The 19,539-nt window shown below is 38.0% G+C and overlaps 1 protein-coding gene across 1 annotated transcript in view; it reads right to left on the reverse strand.

The window, feature by feature from the left end:
• LOC131677539 (sodium/calcium exchanger 1-like) overlaps window positions 1-19,539 on the reverse strand; it is a 296,789-nt gene that overhangs the window by 69,477 nt on the left and 207,773 nt on the right. The window lies entirely within an intron of this gene.

Here is a 19,539-nt window from a genome sequence, read left to right on the forward strand (position 1 = left end):
GGATCAACATGGAACAGTTTTCAAACCTCTATAGATTATTTTCTTGTATAATATGTCAATGAAGTCAAAAATTGCGATCTTTTAAAGTGGGATAAATGATCTAAAAAAATTTCAACGTTCAAGATCACCTAATATAATAATCCTTGACTTTGAAGGTTTGACAACTTCGGGAAGTTATCAACATAAAACAGCGCCTGCTTTGATATAGAAATTTTAGTGATTAACTCTCATAGAGGTAATTATGGTGAATTAATTTTTCAAAAATATTAAGAGACATGGTGCCTTCAGCAAAGTTTTTGATAATGTCATTTCAACCAATTTTGTTGAAAATATGAAGGCTACATGAATTCAACATATAAAGATTTAAATGGACTGGGCCTGCTATATTTCTTCTTAGTGAAGAAAAATTTAGGTGAAAACTATTTTTTTCTGCGCTACGGATAAAATTGTTTGAAACAATCATTGCGGGTTGAGAACACAAAACCTATAACTAAATTATGGATGGATGGAACTGAAACTTGCGTTTCGACTTCATCTCATCAGAATCCGACACTAACTTGGTGGGCGGACTAAGCTTGCGCCGAATTGATGCTAGCTCCTGAAAATGGAATCACTCTTTGTGTTTTTGAGTCCTTTTAATATCTGGGAATTATTTGTTTTATATCCAGTTCCCTTATTTTTTTTGTAAGCTTCAAAGGCACCTTGAACGCAATGTGAATTTATTATTTAATTACCGCAGAAGAGATTTATCAAATACAGTAATTTCAGAATAGCTTGTTGTAAAGGTTTTCTACTACTATATTTCGATACTCTGAATATGTGGGATATTTATGTCTTTGACAAAGTTGTTTGAAATAGCACTTTCGAAAACTTTGCTGGAGACATTAAGTCTCGACCCAAATTTATTGAAGAGTAATTCTTGTCTATAATTACTTCTAGGAGGATTAACCGTCAAAATTATTCTATCAGCAGATGAACAGTTTTACGTTTTGAAATTCTTCAATGTTACTTAACATCGAAATTTGGCAGTTTCGAATGAATGTGATCGTGACCGTTAAAAATTTATCGAGCATTAATTTTACTTTTCTTTATTAGTCAACCTCACAACTTGCAGTACTAGTACGTAGCACACAAAATTTTAGTATGCCATTCATTGCATCCTGCTAAGAGGCTATTCATATAGTTGATAATACAACAAAAATCCAATGCTCATAAAACCGATCCTGACCTGCTAGAGACAAAATTACATCAGCTTTCAACTAGTTTCTGAAATGTTATTCTTGTTGTTAACCATATTGAATTGTTGTCCAAACTCTACAAAATCTAAAAAAATACATTTTCAGCAAATGTTGAAATGTATGTAAGTTTTCGGTAAACAAGCTTATGTTTAATATGCAATCAACCTATTCAAATTTAGATTCCCATTCGAAAAATTGTCTCTAATCCATATTTTGAAGCATCTTTACAAAAATGAGCTCATAATAATTCAGACAGTTATTTTATTTTACATTGAAGTAATTTGACAACTATGGGATTTTGGCTAAGAGATAAGTTACAAGATCCCCTTCCCATAATTTTCCAAAAGTTCTCATGACGCTTTAAGGACGATTCAAACGATACATCAGCTTCCGTCAACGTCAACGGAACGTCACCGTTCCGTCAGGATAAGTTACATGCAGTTAAATGGAGGCATTCACACACAACATCAACGGCACGGAACGTTTTGACGTACGGCATGTGTGAACGGACGCAAGAGAAAAGTATTTAACTTATCCTGACGGAACGGTGACGTTCCGTTGACGTTGACGGAAGCTGATGTATCGTCTGAATCGCGCTTTAAACACAGTTCTCAATGTAGTGATCAGAGAATATTTTTCCAAAAATATTTTGTGGAATATTAAATTAAATTCGTCAGCATCAATTTTTTTTCAATCCAATTAATTTTGGTTTAAGGGGGGGGGGGGGTTAACCCCCAAACCCCCCCCCCCCCTGGCTACGCCACTGGAAGGTATTTCAAAATATGTTCCACTGTTTCATGGCATCGATGACGCATTACTATTCAGCTCGACTGCGACAAATCCAGCTAAATAAGTGATATCTCGTTTCCGAATTTGCTATAGATGCATCGAGCGACCTGTCGATTATCTGTCTCTGTTGATATTTTTATCAAATAACTCAGTTGAACCGTTTATATGGAATTTCGCTGGACTCGTTCTCGTCCCTTTCAGCAGTCCACATTTCAACACGACGCAAAATGGAGGCGAACATCATAGCGCGGCCCAATTCTTGTTTACGTATTGAAACAAAGTTAATTGTAATGTCCAACAGAAGACAGATCGGAATACTAATGATTTAAATGAGAACAACCGTGAAAAAAGTCACCCCAGAAGCAGGAATCTAACCTGCAACCTTTGTGTGTCCGTCCCAATGCACTAACCTTTACGCAATACATACATACACATTTTCGAACAATAATTTACTATGTACCTTGAAATGGTTCACTTCTATTAACGTAGAACTACGTTTCTGTTTTCGATATGGAGATGCATTTTACAAATTCAACAAAAATGGTGTGTACTGAAAGGTGGTTTGGTTTCAAATGCAATGCAGCCATTTCACGTTACATTTTCGAAACTTTTGCAATTATCGTTCAGGAAAAGTATTACTAGGATGAGCTTATTCTCCCGTTGAACGCTGGGTCGGAAACAAAAGAAGCAGTAACCACAGCGTGCTGTGTTTGAACACAGCACAGATTTGGGGAACACCTTGAACCTTAAACATGTATCCTATCAACTGTTTTCACACTCGCTTGCTCATTTTCTTTAAATATTAAGAATCATGTCAAAAAGATTGTGTGAAAAATTCAGAATGGGAGCAGCTCGAAGTATTTTACGAGATACTTCAATTATGCCAGGCCTATCACTGGGTGTTTATTATTAAATTGCCTTGTTTTAAGTTTATAATTGTAATATCTATCTAGCTGCTTCCTCATCTCGTACAGATCAGAAGCCAAAAAGCGACCCGCTTGCGAACAGCACACAAACAAAAAATACCACCCGCGTGTACGTGTAACATATAGACACAGGAAAGTTCCGATGTACCTAACTGCGAATGAAATGAGTGAACAACAAAATAAATTTCGCCCGTTACGGGAGAACACAATCGCGATTGATTTTTCGCAAACCCGTCTTAGACCTTCAGTGCGCGAGATGGAACAGTTGGTCAAGGTGAAAATGGAACCTGATCTTACAGAGGTTTCACACGTCAAGCTTTACCACACCAGGAATGTAATACTAATAACGTTCAACTCCTTAGCCGATGCAGAATGCTTCGTAGTAAAGAACAACATGCAAACCAAGATCCCCGTGTATATCTTCTAACGGAAATACGCCTCCATGATCTGGCACCTCGTACTAGCACGGATTATATTAAAAGATTCATGTCGAAGTATGGAGAACTGGAATCCGTCTCTAACGACACTTGGAGAAACTTTTTCCCTGGCATTCTCAACGGTGTTCGGGTTGTGCGAATGCGGCTTTACCAACCTATACCGTCTTACTTGACTTTCGAGGGCAGATCATCATACAAAGAATCCTATGCACATACCCTGGGCAGACGCCCACGTGCCAGTTCTGTAATCAGACAGCACACTACGGTAAGCCATGCGCCAAAACAACTAAAGAAAACTCATCTACAATCACTACTACCAAACAGCATTCAACATTTGCTGATGCACAACAGATAGGCATCCCAAAGCCAATACTCACCGTACGCAGGGATGAAATAAACAAGAAAGAAGACGGCTATATCAAAGCCATTCGAAAACACAAAAAGCACCAAAAATCTAACAGCGACAACCATTCTAGCGATGACGATATGGACACAAACACGAGCGAGGGGGAAGGCAGACAGATTGATCAGCAAGCGGCAGAAGGTACACCCGACCATCGCTCACCACCAAGAAAGAAAGTCAATACAAGAAGCGGAAAACAGTGCGCCCAGGATTGTCGACAAAAATAATGTTCGATGGTTTATATATATTTTGTTATCAATTTTGAATGCAATTTTGAATTTGTAATTTTTGAAATGCACATTATTTTCAAAAAGGCGAATGACCCGCGAGGTTAAAGCCTTAATAAATAAACAACAACAACAATTGTAATATCTCGCAATGTATTTTGATATCCACTCCCAAATTTTTACACAATCTTTTCAACATGATTCTTAATATTTACAGAAATTATTAAGTAAAAAAATTGTCCAACTTCAAAAAAAATCAATTTGTTTCTAATAATTGCAGATTTCATAAGAAATATAACAAATAAAAAAATTGTGATTTTTGACCGTAAGCTCATTTGAAAATGTAACTTTTTTGATATTTCTTTCCATATATCGAATCGTTTCCGAGTTATCAGTGATTGAAAAATGTTCAATTTAATAAGCTTCAAAAGTTCAAAAACTAATATAGCTTAAAAAAATATCATAGCTAAAGAATGCAAGAAAAAAAATTGAAAGGAATTCAAAATTTTGATGGTAAATCTGCCTTGGAATGATTCCTTAAAAAAATAAAACGTTCAGAATATGAACTAAGTTCATTGTTTTAAATTCAAACTGAAACCGGTATAACACTGTATTTTATTGAAAAAAAACAAACAGTATGCGGAATGAAAAAAAAAGATTAAAATGATCATATATTTAAAATTAGTCAAATATTCAAAATAAATAAAACGAATAAAATGTATGGAATGAATTAACTAAAAAATGAGTATATAGAATGAAATTAATAAAAAAGAAGTAAATGAAGAAAACGAATTGGACAAATTCGAGAACCATTGTTTCAGAAAGTTTTGAAATATTTGTGAGAATCCCTTTATTTAAAGATTGGCTGGGGAGTGGGCGTAGCGTATTGGTAAATCGATTGCCTTGTACGCAGCGCACCTGGGTTCGAGTCCCGACCCCGTACATAGGGTTAGAAATTTTTCCTAAGAGATTTTTCTAACCCGAAGAGGCGAATGACCTTAAGGTTAAAACCTCTATAATTGAAAAAAAAAAAGATTGGCTAAGATACAAATACAATACCCTTTCTAGTGTCTTAATTATTTTTTGTTTTCACCATTTCTTTCTTTTTTTATGATGCCATCATTTAAGATTATCTGGTGTATCAATGGACCTTAATTAATTATCAGTAAACTGGAACGTTCAATTTGTTTTGAAATTCAATTATGTCTAGTTAGTCAGAGATTTCTGAAAAAAAGACAGAGAATGAAACAGAGAGAAGGCGCTTCGTGAATGAGACAGGTAGGTAATTCAAAGTATTCATTTGCATTGAGGGAAGTTTGAAGGGTCTCGGCTATGTTGTTGCACAAAAGCCATGCATTCAGCCGATTGCAATGCCGTCAGTCCCAGTTTCCAGTTATCCTTATAGCCTACAAATTACTCGTTCGGAATTCTCGTTCCGGAGATATGATATAATGAGTCCTATACAAAGCAATACCACGAAAAAGCAATGGTTCAAACTATCAGAATAGGTATTTAAATTCTTGGAAACGCAAGTGGCAAATGAAAATGTCTCTAGACATATACTGATTTTGAAGCGAACATGAAAGAAGTACCTTGGCAAAAATTTAGTCAGGTAAACTGTTAGTCCAATACATAATCTTTGATTGCAATCTTCGCTAATTTGCTTGTAGAATACGGAGCTCTCAAACGATATATGTACTGAATTATCCAGCGTTTCCATTATTTGTAACTTCTATTGAAACTTCAATACAAGCTTTCTCAGCGTAGGGCAAATATGAGCAACTGAAACATTCGCTATGCGTTAGAAGAAACATTTAGTTGTCGAGAGTTCAGTGAGTCTTCGGGGGACTTTTCCCGGATCCAATTTGTGGATAATTTTGGACTTTCATCCGTTATTTTTCACATAAAATCATATCAATACCATAAATAGGAATTTTCACCAATATCATAATTATAATGTATATAAAAGTTCAGTATTGAATTGAGTTAAATTGGAGTTGATGTAGTTTTCCATTATTGGTCACATGCCTTCTCATAGGGTAACGTTTCGAAGGAATATCCCTTCATTTTCAGTCGATAGCAGGGTTTGGTAGATTGCAGACTGATGACTCTCATTTACAGCCAGACTACTTGAGAAGCATTGTTTGGGAATAACAATAGATCCAGTCCAAGCGAGAATTTCGCCTTAGAACCACCATTGTGGGCCACGACCATCTTTACCGTAACTCGGGATGAGAAAGGAAGTGTTGATGTGATACTTACTTAACGGAGGGCCCCGACTCAGTGACAGTACCACGGATTGGGTAGTGGGTGGGTTGTTAGTCAGGATTCGCCTCAAGCAAGCGATGCGACTGAGAATATATTTTCGTACATAAAAAGTTTGAATAGTTTATTGACTGTAGGATATGTAAATGTTCTACATATTAAGTCGTTTAAACTCTGGGTGATCGTTTATCGAGAGCTTGTTTCATCGAAAAAAAAACTTGAACTCCAGACAGCCGGCTGTCGGGAGTGTTTTTTAATAAAAAATGGACCGTAAACAATGAGTTTAAAAGTGGTATTGTGGAACCTTCATAAATTATGTCACGCAAAGATTGCCTAATACTAACTAACTCTCTTTCATATTGCCACGTTCTTTATTCCCTTGGTCTAATACGAATCAAATGATTTCAGTTTTTCCTTCTTTTTGTGGGAGCAGATTAAGGTTCAACTGAGAACGCCTTAATAAGCTGCCAAGATGGAAAACAAAAAAGCAGCCCTCTCTCATACCGTTGGGAAAAATCCACATGAAAATGAATCAATGTATTCGGGGCATTGGTAGAGTATTACCGATTGATCCTCATGTAGACTTCTCCAACGGTGCGAGAAAAAACTGCTCTCTTCGCTTTCCAAGATTTCCGCTTTCCATGCTTTCTCAGTTGAGCCCTAATGCCGCTACACGCAAAAGCGTCCATGTTCTATGGGGTTTCCTATATACATGGCGCTATCGTGCGTGAAACGACCGATTGCGTCAAAGCACATGACGTGCTCTCCTCCCATTTATGTCACAATTAGTCATATCTCTTCCTCCTAGTAGCGTGGCAGAATTTAGAAATAGTCCTTTATAGGTATTATTACAAGCAGATCCCGTCACTTGAAATTTTCCACCTCGTTCAAGTAAACGTTGCGATATTACAATAAAGACTCGAAACAGAAAAAAAATATCGATGCTGCGTTCCTGAGCGATATTAATATTATGCACGAATCAAATACCCCCCGTTTCCAAATTGTACGTACTTATTCTTAGCTCAGTATAATTGACTGACAAGTTAATGGACTAAAAGTAATCCATTAAATATGACAGAAGGGAGTGTGTATCTTCGTCGCGAGCGGTTGACTCTCGTAGAGCTCCCTTCGAGTCGGTTAATTTTTATCATTTTCGACACAGTTTACTGCCTCCCGGTTATCAAAAGTGGGAATAACAGTGCAATTCAATGATTATATAAAGTGAAGTGGCTTATAAAAGCATTTTCGGCATATTTTCGACAGACGCGAGTGGTGACAGTTTGTGAAAATCGAATTCCGGCAAATGAAAAAATATCTGTTCCTCGCATTACGGGCCGTCGATTCCCAATGCAAGGACAATAAAAGTGCACAGAAAACATCTAGAAACACAGTGTACATTATAAAATTAGTACAAAATGGTTTTTCAGAGAAAAAAAATCGATCCGAAAAGTGAAAAAATATGGCAATAAGAAAAAATGACATATTCAAACAATTGGCGTTTCACCAGCGACTAGCGACTACCAGGTGTCGCCCCAAAATTCTTCGTCCGAAAAATAGGTGGCAAACCAGCCGGTCGGTGCTCAGCTAATTTCGTCCGCGTCCCTTGTCACCTATTTTTTTTTTATTGGGTGTTTCATCGGCGGTGCTATCTTTGAAAATGAGCCGTCTTGGATATTCAACTGTTTTTTTACTTTCTTATTTTATTGCAAATGAGTAGAGGTTTTGATTCTTTTATATTCAGGATTGCAGATATTTTGTCACATGTAAATTTTGGGTGTTCGTTGATGTGATGGCGCTGTAAGGGAACACGTCTCTGCCGGTCGGCCAACTTTTCTTTGGACTGAGCAAACTAATTTCTATGTTTGTTTAGGCTTTGCTTTACCAACGGGGGAACTGATCCACATAGCATTCAATGTGCTTAGGGAAAACACATGGCCTTATTTGAGTGGAATGATGACTTCAATCATGTATAAGGTTTGAGAATTTACAATTCGCGAGAGGGATCGGGGACCGGTTGGCAATTACCGTCAGTTATGTCAGCACGAAGAATAAGCGTTTTGCTGTCATTTTCGTTGGTTTGCTTTCAATTCTATCTCATGCCTCCACGCGAGTCTGTCTATTGATGACATTTGGTCCTTAGACCGGCGACGACTGGGAGCTATCAGGCTTCTACCGATAGTAGCCGAATGAGAGTGTGCGAACAGATCTAGCCGAGAAAATGATACCGTAAAAGTTGTTCGGAAAGCAGCTCCAATAAGACTTTAATTTGACTAGTATCGATGATCGCGGGTCAATACGTACTGAAAATTCGCCGCGTCTGTTTTAATGAATCTAATTTCAAGTTCCGTTATTGGTAACAAGCCCGTGCATCAGGTTAACGATCCTCTGTATTTTTCTTCAATGTTCGATATAATCGTACGTATACGTGTATTTCACAAACAATCCGATATTAGAAATAGGAAATACTTTCGTTGATTTATAACATCTAGAGATATCATAACTCTTTGTATAACGTGTTATCACTCGGTAGTGTTCAACCCAATAAATATATCGTCGAGAAGGTATAGTGAAATTTGTCAGAATACTGTCGCAATAAATAGTGATCCGGCCCATTATGCAGATAAGATTGGCTTTTCTAGGCAATATTCCCACGATCGGCTGTGTGGATGTGAAATTGCTTTTGTTTAGAAAACATAGGATACTCTCGGTAGCCGGCTACCCAGATTTTAAAAGAACCAAAAACTAAACAAGATCTTATTTTTCGAGCGAACTTCTTGAAAACCAACTGAACTACTACCTAATAAACTATGCTTTACAGGTCGTATCGCTTGCTTGGAGCGAATCCTAGACCCTATTCCCTTACAAACCACCAACTCCGCGATACCTATGGAAGAGTCTGATGAACATTCTGTATAAGATTCCTCATTTTATTCAAGCTATCGCCGGGTAAAATCAGCACTGACACGATAGAAACCACGAAAAATTCGTCGCGTGATTGAATATTGTTAAAAAATATAAGCAGTGCTCCTTATAACCGCTATGCGGAGTTCAAGTTGCTTATTTTGCTAATCGTATTAATACAACAAATGATAAATTTCCCGAATTCTCGGCAGCCGGCTGCCCAGAGCAATTATTACATGATAATGCTATTGGCACACTTACTAACAACTCTCCCATTCCCGTGATACATGTGGAGATGCAGAGGATTCCTCGGTCTCTAGTAGCAACATGTATCGGACTAACATTCCTTCCTTTCCCAGAAGATCTGCATTCGGACGTGGCCGGCGTCGGTATTGATCAGCATGCAGAGATCAGAATAGATTGTACAATGTGGCTCATCATGTTATTCCCAAGCATGTTGTTCCAATGAACATTTTGCAACCTAATTTGGTTCTGGTCAATAACGGAGTAGCAACTACGGGCGATCTCTTATGCTTATGCTTATGCTAAAAGTAATCCATTAAATATGACAATAAAATATTTGTACCTCGTGCTGAAATGATTGCCGCACATTTGGAATTGGTTTTGAATTGCTCTTGCGAATTGTCAATTCTCAACCCTCATACATAATTCAAAAGTCATTCACTCAAACAAGACCATGCGTATTTCCCACACGCATTAAAGACCCAGTGGATTCGTTTCCTAGTTGGTCAAATAAACACTAAACAAACAAATAAATTAGTTTGCTCAGTCTAAAGAAATGTCAGCTCGATTGGCATCAACCGGCGGATACGTGTTCCCTTACAATGCCGTCAAATGAAAGTACATTTAAAATTACATACGACAAAATATGTGCAATTCAGAATATAACGAAATGAACACTGCTTAATTATTTGCATTTAAAAAAGATCGGAAAAATTAGTTGCATAACCAAGGAAGTGCATTTTCAAAGATAGCACTGCTGATGAATCACTTTATAAAAATTGGTGATAAAGGACGCGGACGAAAATTGCTGACTACCGCCCTTCATCTTCAATCGAAAGCAGGGTTTGGACATAAATTAGTTATTGTTATCTCGCAATGCAAACATTTTGCAAATGTTGTCAGGACTACAAATATTTTCTTTGTTAAGCAGGATGTAATATATGATTTGTTTCCGAGAAAAGTTCTGCTCCACACTAAAATGCAAAAACTATTTATAGGGACTTATAATTTTGCTTGAAAATTAACAAATATATTAGACTAGCTAATACCCATCGCGCGTTGCTGCGACACTCTGCGAAATAGGAGGAAAACACAATTTGTTCCAAAGCGCCATCTGGCGGGCAGATAATCTCCAACTAATAGCACACAAACACGCCCCATACCAAATACCTACTGTGTGCAAATTTTTACGGAAATCGGTTAAGCCGTTTGGGAGTCTATAAATCATATACATACAAATTTGACTTTTATATATATAGATAGATTAGTAGAAAATCTTATGACACAAATTAGAAATGGATAGAGAAATATCAAGATCAATGTGAGTCGTGACAGCTGCCATGGTCACGATCAGAAAAAGAAAGAGAGATAGGGGGGTATATGAGGAATGATAAATGATGTTTTGTACCCTGACATTATTTTTATATTTTAGGCGATATTGTGATTGCTTATTATAAATGATGAAACTGGTAATTTTTGTGCCATGGCCAGTTTAACTTAAATCTTGCACAAATGTCAAATTTTCACAAAAAATGTGGGATTCCAAAACACAATTTCTCTCGGTGATGCCACGACTATAATATGGATTTGAATTGTATGAGAAATCTATTATCTCACTACTAACTGGATTACTTGGTGATCTGTGTTTTCATATAGCATCCAACATCTACCTCACGGCTGAACGCAACGCTGAACAAAAGTGGTAAATACATCAACTCTATAAAACAAATCAGATGAACGTGAATTTTGTATTTGATGTGAACTTTCACATTAATTTTTGAGAAATAATTGATTCATTATTGAATAAATGCACAAGCTGTGTCGTATTCCTTGAATGACGTAGATGTATTTTCATACCTCGATATTCAAAATCGGTTTTGTTTTGCTCCTAAAACACCAATAAAGTAATACTCTGTATGTAACAGACTCATTTCCAGTTATTGGGATTTGGTAAGTGAGGAAAAGAAATATAAAATGTTTAATATCTCCGTTGCTCGTGAACGGATTTTGACAATCTATAGCTTGGTAGAAAGGTATTTTTATAAGCTTCCTAAATATTTGCATTTTGACCAGATTTCTTTGTTCGAAAGTTATCTGTTTAAAACATGCTCTATTTTGACAAAATCGCCCATACCTCAGAATATAAGCAACATATCCAAAATCAAAAATAATAGTGTCAAACTGTCATGTTAGGCCTTTCATTTAAAACTAGTTTCGTTAAGATCGATTCAGCCGCGGCTGACACAATTACATGACATTAGTGTACATACAAACATACATACACATACGTACAGACATTATCCCAATTTGTCGAGCTGAGTCTATTGGTATATGACATTCGGCCCTCCGGGCCTCGGAAAAAAGTTTTCAAAGTTTGAGTGAATTCTATTAATTTCTTTTGTAAGAAATGTAAAAATCATTTTTTTGATCATTAATCGATTAAAAAAATGCCTAACCTAAAGATTGTTTACCTAAATGCATTAGTACATTATTGAAAATTTTATTGAAAAATGAAATGTCATATTTCAATGAAGCATATGGAGCTACACGTTTTGAATATATTTTCTGGACAGACTAGCCCATTTTTGCTAGATTAGCTACATAATGCCAATCAGCTAGTGAGATAATTGTTTAATTGAAATAGTAGATTATTTTGAAAGTATAGCAGAGTTTATGGCGTTATATTTGGTTTTATAATTTTGTTACTGTTAAACTACCTTCAATAAATTATTTTTTAATGGTGAGGGTGTATAGCAAATAGAAAGGTATGGGAGCAGGTGAGTAAGCTAGATCGGGAGTCGGTAGTTGTGACAGATTAAAATTCATACACGAATTATATTGCACGCTCTTGAAATAAGCTACATTTTTAATGTCACCGTGGTCGAATCTTGCACACAACCCTTCAATTTTTTATTCAAAAACTTTCATATTTTCACTACACCGATAGATTTTCAAAGATTTGTCATTATTGTCACCACCGTTTAACAGTTTTATGACTGCGAGCCATTGGGATATAAGGCTTAGACGCTGGTGTGGCATACAGCTTTGAACCGAAGCGCCATAATCGAAACGACCCACGCAACTTATCAACAACTGCGTTGTAGGTGTAGCATACACCCCGCACCCGAATTACACATATGTATAAGTTTGTCACTTCCGTTCACGCTATAGTGGACGCCGCATTGTATCTGTGTGCTGTAATTACGATTTCGATTGCGAGAATGTCATAATTAGAAACGCATTTGCTGTCTCGTACTGTTAGTTATGTGGGAATCGGTTTTCAACTGCAGTAGGTGATGGACTAGACCGTAGTTGTGGGAGCAATTGTTTGGCTAATTGAGAACCTGATGAAATTTCCAACAACCAAGGTCTGAAGCGGACCCTACACGAGACAAGAATATTGTCAATAAAAATATTGTCAAGACTGCTTCAATCCGTCAATCCCATTTGATTTATACATGATCAATATTTGTAAAATACCCTTACACGATCAATATATTGATCAATAATCGATTTATTGACAATATTTCTGCACGTGTAGGGTCCGCTTGAAGTATATCCCAAGAAAGTTTTCGATAGGACCCAATTACTTTGAGAACCTCTGTTCGTTTACTTTCTTTTTCGATTATTTCGGCGTCACTAAAGAACATTCCATTAAGTTTCCAGTACATATTGAATGACGAAAGTTTTGTCTAGCATATTATGCACAGAAGTTAAATGTTAAGGTTGGAGAGAGAATCGGCAAAAATCAAAAACAAAAAACCTGTTTTAATCCACCTAGAGGTGCAATTGTGCCTTTCTCATTTCTCCAAACTATGATTTAATAGCTGGTTCGTACAATATAACTTTATGGAAATGTCTTTCATTCTTATTACACTTGGTAAGTATATATAAGAGCACCTTTTTGCATTCATCGCGGTATCGGTTTGAATCGGAGTTTTCTATGTGATCGACCTCCACAACCCGTAACTCCGGTGCTGGAAGTCGGATGGAGATGGAATTTAATATCAGTTTCTGGGGACGCAACACCTTTCATTTGAGACTAAGTTGAGCAAATCTAGCCATTTTCGAGAAACCAATATAACCGTTATTCTGACTTTGGATGCTTCCGGATCCATCGATGGTGGCCAGTGTGGCCAAAGAGACTTTGAATGACTGTTGGGGACCTAGATCTACAAATTCAACAGTTGTGTTTACATTTTGGAAAAAAATCACCTTTTTACATTCATCGCAGAATTCGTTAGAATCGGGATTTGCTGCGTGATCGTACGTATCACCCTGTAATTCAGGAACCAGAACTCGGATCCACACAAAATTCAACAGCAGCTGATGGACCTTTCATTTAAAATTAAGTTTGTCAAAATCGGTTCAGAAAATTCCGAGAAACCGATTTGGAAAAATCAACAAATTTTGTTTTGTAACCATACTCTTCAACTCGTAATTCGGAACAAGATGTCGGTTGAAAATGAAATTCAATAGCAACCTATGGGAATATTATACCTTTCATTTGAATCTTAGTTTGTAAAAATCGGTTCAGCCATCTCCGAGTAACCGATGTGGACATTTTGTTAACAAATCCGCACATACACACACATACATACACACATACACATACACACATACATACATACACACAGATATTTTGCGATCTCGGCGAACTGAGTCGAATGTTATATGAGACTCGGCCCTGCGGGCCTCGGTTAGAAAGTCGGTTTTTGGAGCAATTGCATAACCTTTCTATATGAGAAAGGCAAAAGAATAATATTTAATTAGCTTAATAAGTATGAGTGGGAGTGGGCGTAGCGTATTGGTAAATCGATTGCCTTGTACGCAGCGCACCTGGGTTCGAGTCCCGACCCCGCACATAGGGTTAGAAATTTTTCCTAAGAGATTTTTCTAACCCGAAGAGGCGAATGACCTTAAAGTTAAAACCTCTATAATTGAAATAAAAAAAAAAAGCATGAGTTCAATGTTATCTTCATGTGATTATAATTTGCAAAGGTTGGTGGAATGCGTTTGAACGTGTAGGGAATGGGGGTTTAGTAGAGTGGGTGTGGAGGATGCGTCAGAAATCCTTCATCTTATTTCGGTATACGGGGTGGATGAAGGAAATCTGGGCGTGAGGGTGATCCAAGAAGAGGGGAGTGATGAAGGAGGGAGGTGTAAGGGCAAGGTGGGGAGGGGGAGGAAGGGGCGGCTACGCAATACTCAACTGCATATTTTGCCTTCCATTTGAGACTTGGTTTGAGAAAATCGGTTCAGTCATCACCGATGTGACTTTAATTGTGGAATATGCCCGGAATTCTGGACTTCTGGAATCGTCGATAGTGGACAATATATTCAAAGAATGTTTGATTGGCAATCAGTGATCTAGATCTACGATTAGAAGTAATTTGGTGACCATTTCAATAGTTTTTACCCTCTGAGGTATTACGATTGTACCGATTTATATGGTAAATTCCAGTGTATCCTTACTAACACCCCTGTAACTCAGGAAGCAAGAGTCAGAACCGAATGAAATTCAGCAGCAGTCAATGGCATTACTGTATCTTTCATTTGAAATTAAGTTCGTAAAAATCGGTAGAGAATTCGTTGTGGAATGGGTGTGATATTAGCTTAGGAACTTGGCGGGTTCCCCGAGGGCGTCATGAACCGTCATAGGTGGCCAATGTGGTCAAAGCTGCTTTGATTGATCATTAGTGATCCAGACCCGCAAACTAGAGTAATGTTACATCAATTTTAATATGTTTTACATCATTTTAACATCATAGTGGTACCAGTTTATATGGGAATTTGCTGTGCGACCGCACTCTTCAACCCGTAACTCCGGAACCGGAAGTCGGATCAACTAAAAATTCAATAGCAGCTTATGGGAGCGTTATACCTTTCAGATGAAACTAAGTTTGCGAAAATCGGTTCAGCCATCTCTGAGAAAATTGTGTGAGTTTAAATGACACACACACACATACACACACACACACATACACACACACACATACACACAGACACACAGACATTTGCCGATCTCGACGAACTGAATCGAATGGTTTATGATACTCGGCCCTCCGGGCCTCGGTTAAAAAGTCGATTTTTACAGTGATTGCATAGCCTTTCTTTATATGAGAAAGGCAAAAAGAAATTTTTTCCACACCGAGTGTTAGATCATCATTAAAATCAATCAGCTTATGTAAAATGTTGTTACAGTACTGCTGATTGATTTTTATGAAGATCTAACACTCGGTCTGGAAAAAAAACTGTTTTTTGCCTTTCTCAATAGAAAGGTATTGCAATTACTCTGAAAACCGACTTTTTAACGGAGGCCCGGAGGGCCGAGTGACATATACCATTCGATTCAGTTCGTCGAGTTCGGCAAATGTCTGTGTGTGTATGTATGTGTGTGTATGTATGTGTGTGTGTATGTGCGTCTGTGTGTGTACGCGAACACAATCTCACTCACTTTTCTCAGAGATGGATGAACCGATTTTTACAAACTTAGTCCCAAATGAAAGGTGCAACGTTCCCATAGGCTGCTATTGAATTTCTAATGGATCCGACTTCCGGTTCCGGAATTACAGGGTGATGAGTACGATCACGCAGAAAACGTCGATTTTAAGAAATTCTGCAATGAATGTATAATGGTGAAAATTTTTCCAAAATGTGACCACAACTGCTTCGATTTGTAGTACTAGGTCATTAACAGCCATTCAAAGTCTCTTTGGTCACATTGGCCACCATCATCGGTTCCGGAAGCCCCGGCGGAAGTATCCAAATTCAGAGTAACAGTCACATCGGTTTCTCGGAGATGGCTAGACCGATTCGACTAAACTTGACCTCAAATGAAAGGTATTGCGTCCCCGTAAATGGCTATTAAATTTTATCTCCAACCGACTTCCGGTTCCGGAGTTACGGGTTGTGGCGTGCGATCACATAGCAAATTGTGATTCAAGCCAATACCCCGATGGAAGCAAAAAAGGTAAAAATTTCGCTAAAATGTCTCTCAAATAACTTAACTTTGCAGTTCTAGGTCACCGACGGCCAAACAAACTTTCGTTGACTACATTGACCACCATAGACGGTTCCGGAAGTGCCCGGGAAAAGCGGCCATCTTTCATAACTAGCAAACTCATATCAGTTTCTCGGAAATGGTTGGGCCGATTTTCACAAACTTAGTCCCAAATGATAGCTCTATTATCCCCACAGATGTCTGTAAAATTTCGCACAGATCGCTTGTATGGTTCCGGAAATATAGACTGAACGGTCCGGTCACACATGAAATTCCCATATAAGCCGGAACTCTAATTTTTTTTCAAAGGGGGGACCCCATGAAATTTCAGAAATCGAATTCGTATTTTTGATGCCAAACATCTTTAAAATGCATGAAACGTCGAGATTTTATGTTATCACGAATTTTTTTTTGCCTTTCTCAATAGAAAGGTATTGCAATTGCTCTGAAAACCGACTTTTTAACGGAGGCCCGGAGGGCCCAGTGACATATACCATTCGATTCAGTTCGTCGAGTTCGGCAAATGTCTGTGTGTGTGTATGTATGTGTGTATGTATGTATGTGTGTGTATGTGTGTGTGTATGTGACCAAAAATGTCACTCATTTTTCTCAGAGATGGCTGAACCGATTTTGACAAACTTAGTCTCAAATGCAAGGTGCAACGTTCCCATAGGCTGCTATTGAATTTCTAATGGATCCGACTTCCGGTTCCGGAATTACAGGGTGATAAGTACGAACACGCAGAAAATGTCGATTTTAATAAATTCTGCAATGAATGTATAAAGGTGAAAAATTTTCCAAAATATGACCACAACTGCTTCGATTTGTAGTATTAGGTCACTAACATCCATTCAAAGTCTATTTGGCCACATTGGCCACCATCCTCGGTTCTGGAAGCCCCGGCGTAAGTATCTAAATTCAGAATAACAGTCACATCGGTTTGTCGGAGATGGCTAGACCGATTCGACTAAACTTGGCCTCAAATGAAAGATATTGCGTCCCCGTAAATGGCTATTTAATTTCATCCCGATCCGACTTCCGGTTCCGGAGTTACAGGTTGTGGCGTGCGATCACATAGCAAATTGTGATTCAAACCGATACTCCGATGAAAGCAAAAAAGGTAAAAATTTCGCTAAAATGTCTCTCAAACAACTTAAATTTGCTGTTCTAGGTCACCGACGGCCAACCAAACTTTCGTTGACTACATTGACCACCATAGACGGTTCCGGAAGTGCCCGGGAAAAGCGGCCATCTTTCAAAATTTACGAACTCACATCAGTTTCCCTGAAATGGTTGGGCCGATTTTCACAAACTTAGTTCCAAATGATAGCTCTATTATCCCCACAGATGTCTATAAAATTTCGTACGGATCGCTTATATGGGTCCGGAAATATAGACTAAATCGTCCGGTCACATATGAAATTCCCATATAAGCCAGAACTCAATTTTTTTTTTCAAAGGGGGGACCCCATGAAATTTCAGAAATCGAATTCGTATTTTTGATGCCAAACATCTTTAAAATGCATGAAACGTCGAGATTTTATGTTATCTCGAATTTTTTTTTTTTTGTATAAATCGACTTTTTGGGACTTTGCCGATTTCGCACCTTTTTGCCTTTCTCATATAAAGAAAGGCTATGCAATCACTGTAAAAATCGACTTTTTAACCGAGGCCCGGAGGGCCGAGTGTCATACACCATTCGATTCAGTTCGTCGAGATCGGCAAATGTCTGTGTGTGTGTATGTATGTGTGTGTGTGTCATTTAAACACACACAATTTTCTCAGAGATGGCTGAACCGATTTTCGCAAACTTAGTTTCATCTGAAAGGTATAACGCTCCCATAAGCTGCTATTGAATTTTTAGTTGATCCGACTTCCGGTTCCGGAGTTACGGGTTGAAGAGTGCGGTCACACAGCAAATTCCCATATAAACTGGTACCACCATGATGTTCAAATGATGTAAAACATATTAAAATTGATGTAACATTACTCTAGTTTGCGGGTCTGGATCACTAATGATCAATCAAAGCAGCTTTGACCACATTGGCCACCTATGACGGTTCATGACGCCCCCGGGGAACCCGCCAAGTTCCTAAGCTTATATCACACCCATTCCCCAACGAATTCTCTACCGATTTTTACAAACTTGATTTCAAATGAAAGATACAGTAATACCATTGATTGCTGCTGAATTTCATTCTGTTCTGACTCTTGCTTCCGGAGTTACAGGGGTGTTAGTAAGGATACACTGGAATTTCCCATATAAATCGGTACAATCGTAATACCTCAGAGGCTAAAAACTATTGAAATGGTCACCAAATTACTTCTAATCGTAGATCTAGATCACTGATTGCCAATCAAACATTCTTTGAATATATTGTCCACTATCGACGATTCCGGAAGTCCAGAATTCCGGGCATATTCCACAATTAAAGTCACATCGGTTCTTCGGTGATGACTGAACCGATTTTCTCAAACCAAGTCTCAAATGGAAGGCAAAATATGCAGTTGAGTATTACGTCGCCGCCCCTCCTACCCCCGCCTTGCCCTTACACCTCCCTCCTTCATCACTCCCCTCCCCTTGGACCACCCTCACGCCCGCATTTCCTTCATCCACCCCGTATACCGAAATAAGATGAAGGATTTCTGACGCATCCTCCACTCTCACTCTACTAACCCCCCATTCCCTCCACTTTCAAACCCATTCCACCAACATTTCAAAATATAATTACATGAAGATAACATTGAACTCATGCTGATTAAGGTAATTAAATACTATTCTTTTGCCTTTCTCATATAGAAAGGTTATGCAATTGCTCCAAAAACCGACTTCCTAACCGAAGCCCGGAGGGCCGAGTCTCATATAACATTCGACTCAGTTCGCCGAGATCGCAAAATATCTGTGTGTATGTATGTGTGTTTGTATGTGCGTATGTATGTGTGCATGTATGTATGTATGTATGTATGTATGTATGTATGTATGTATGTATGTATGTATGTGTGTGTATGTGCGGATTTGTTAACAAAATGTCCACATCGGTTTCTCGGAGATGGTTGAACCGATTTTTAGAAACTAAGATTCAAATGAAAGGTATACTATTCTCATA

This window comes from Topomyia yanbarensis, chromosome 1 (genome assembly GCF_030247195.1).
Source record: "Topomyia yanbarensis strain Yona2022 chromosome 1, ASM3024719v1, whole genome shotgun sequence".
Lineage (NCBI taxonomy): Eukaryota > Metazoa > Arthropoda > Insecta > Diptera > Culicidae > Topomyia > Topomyia yanbarensis.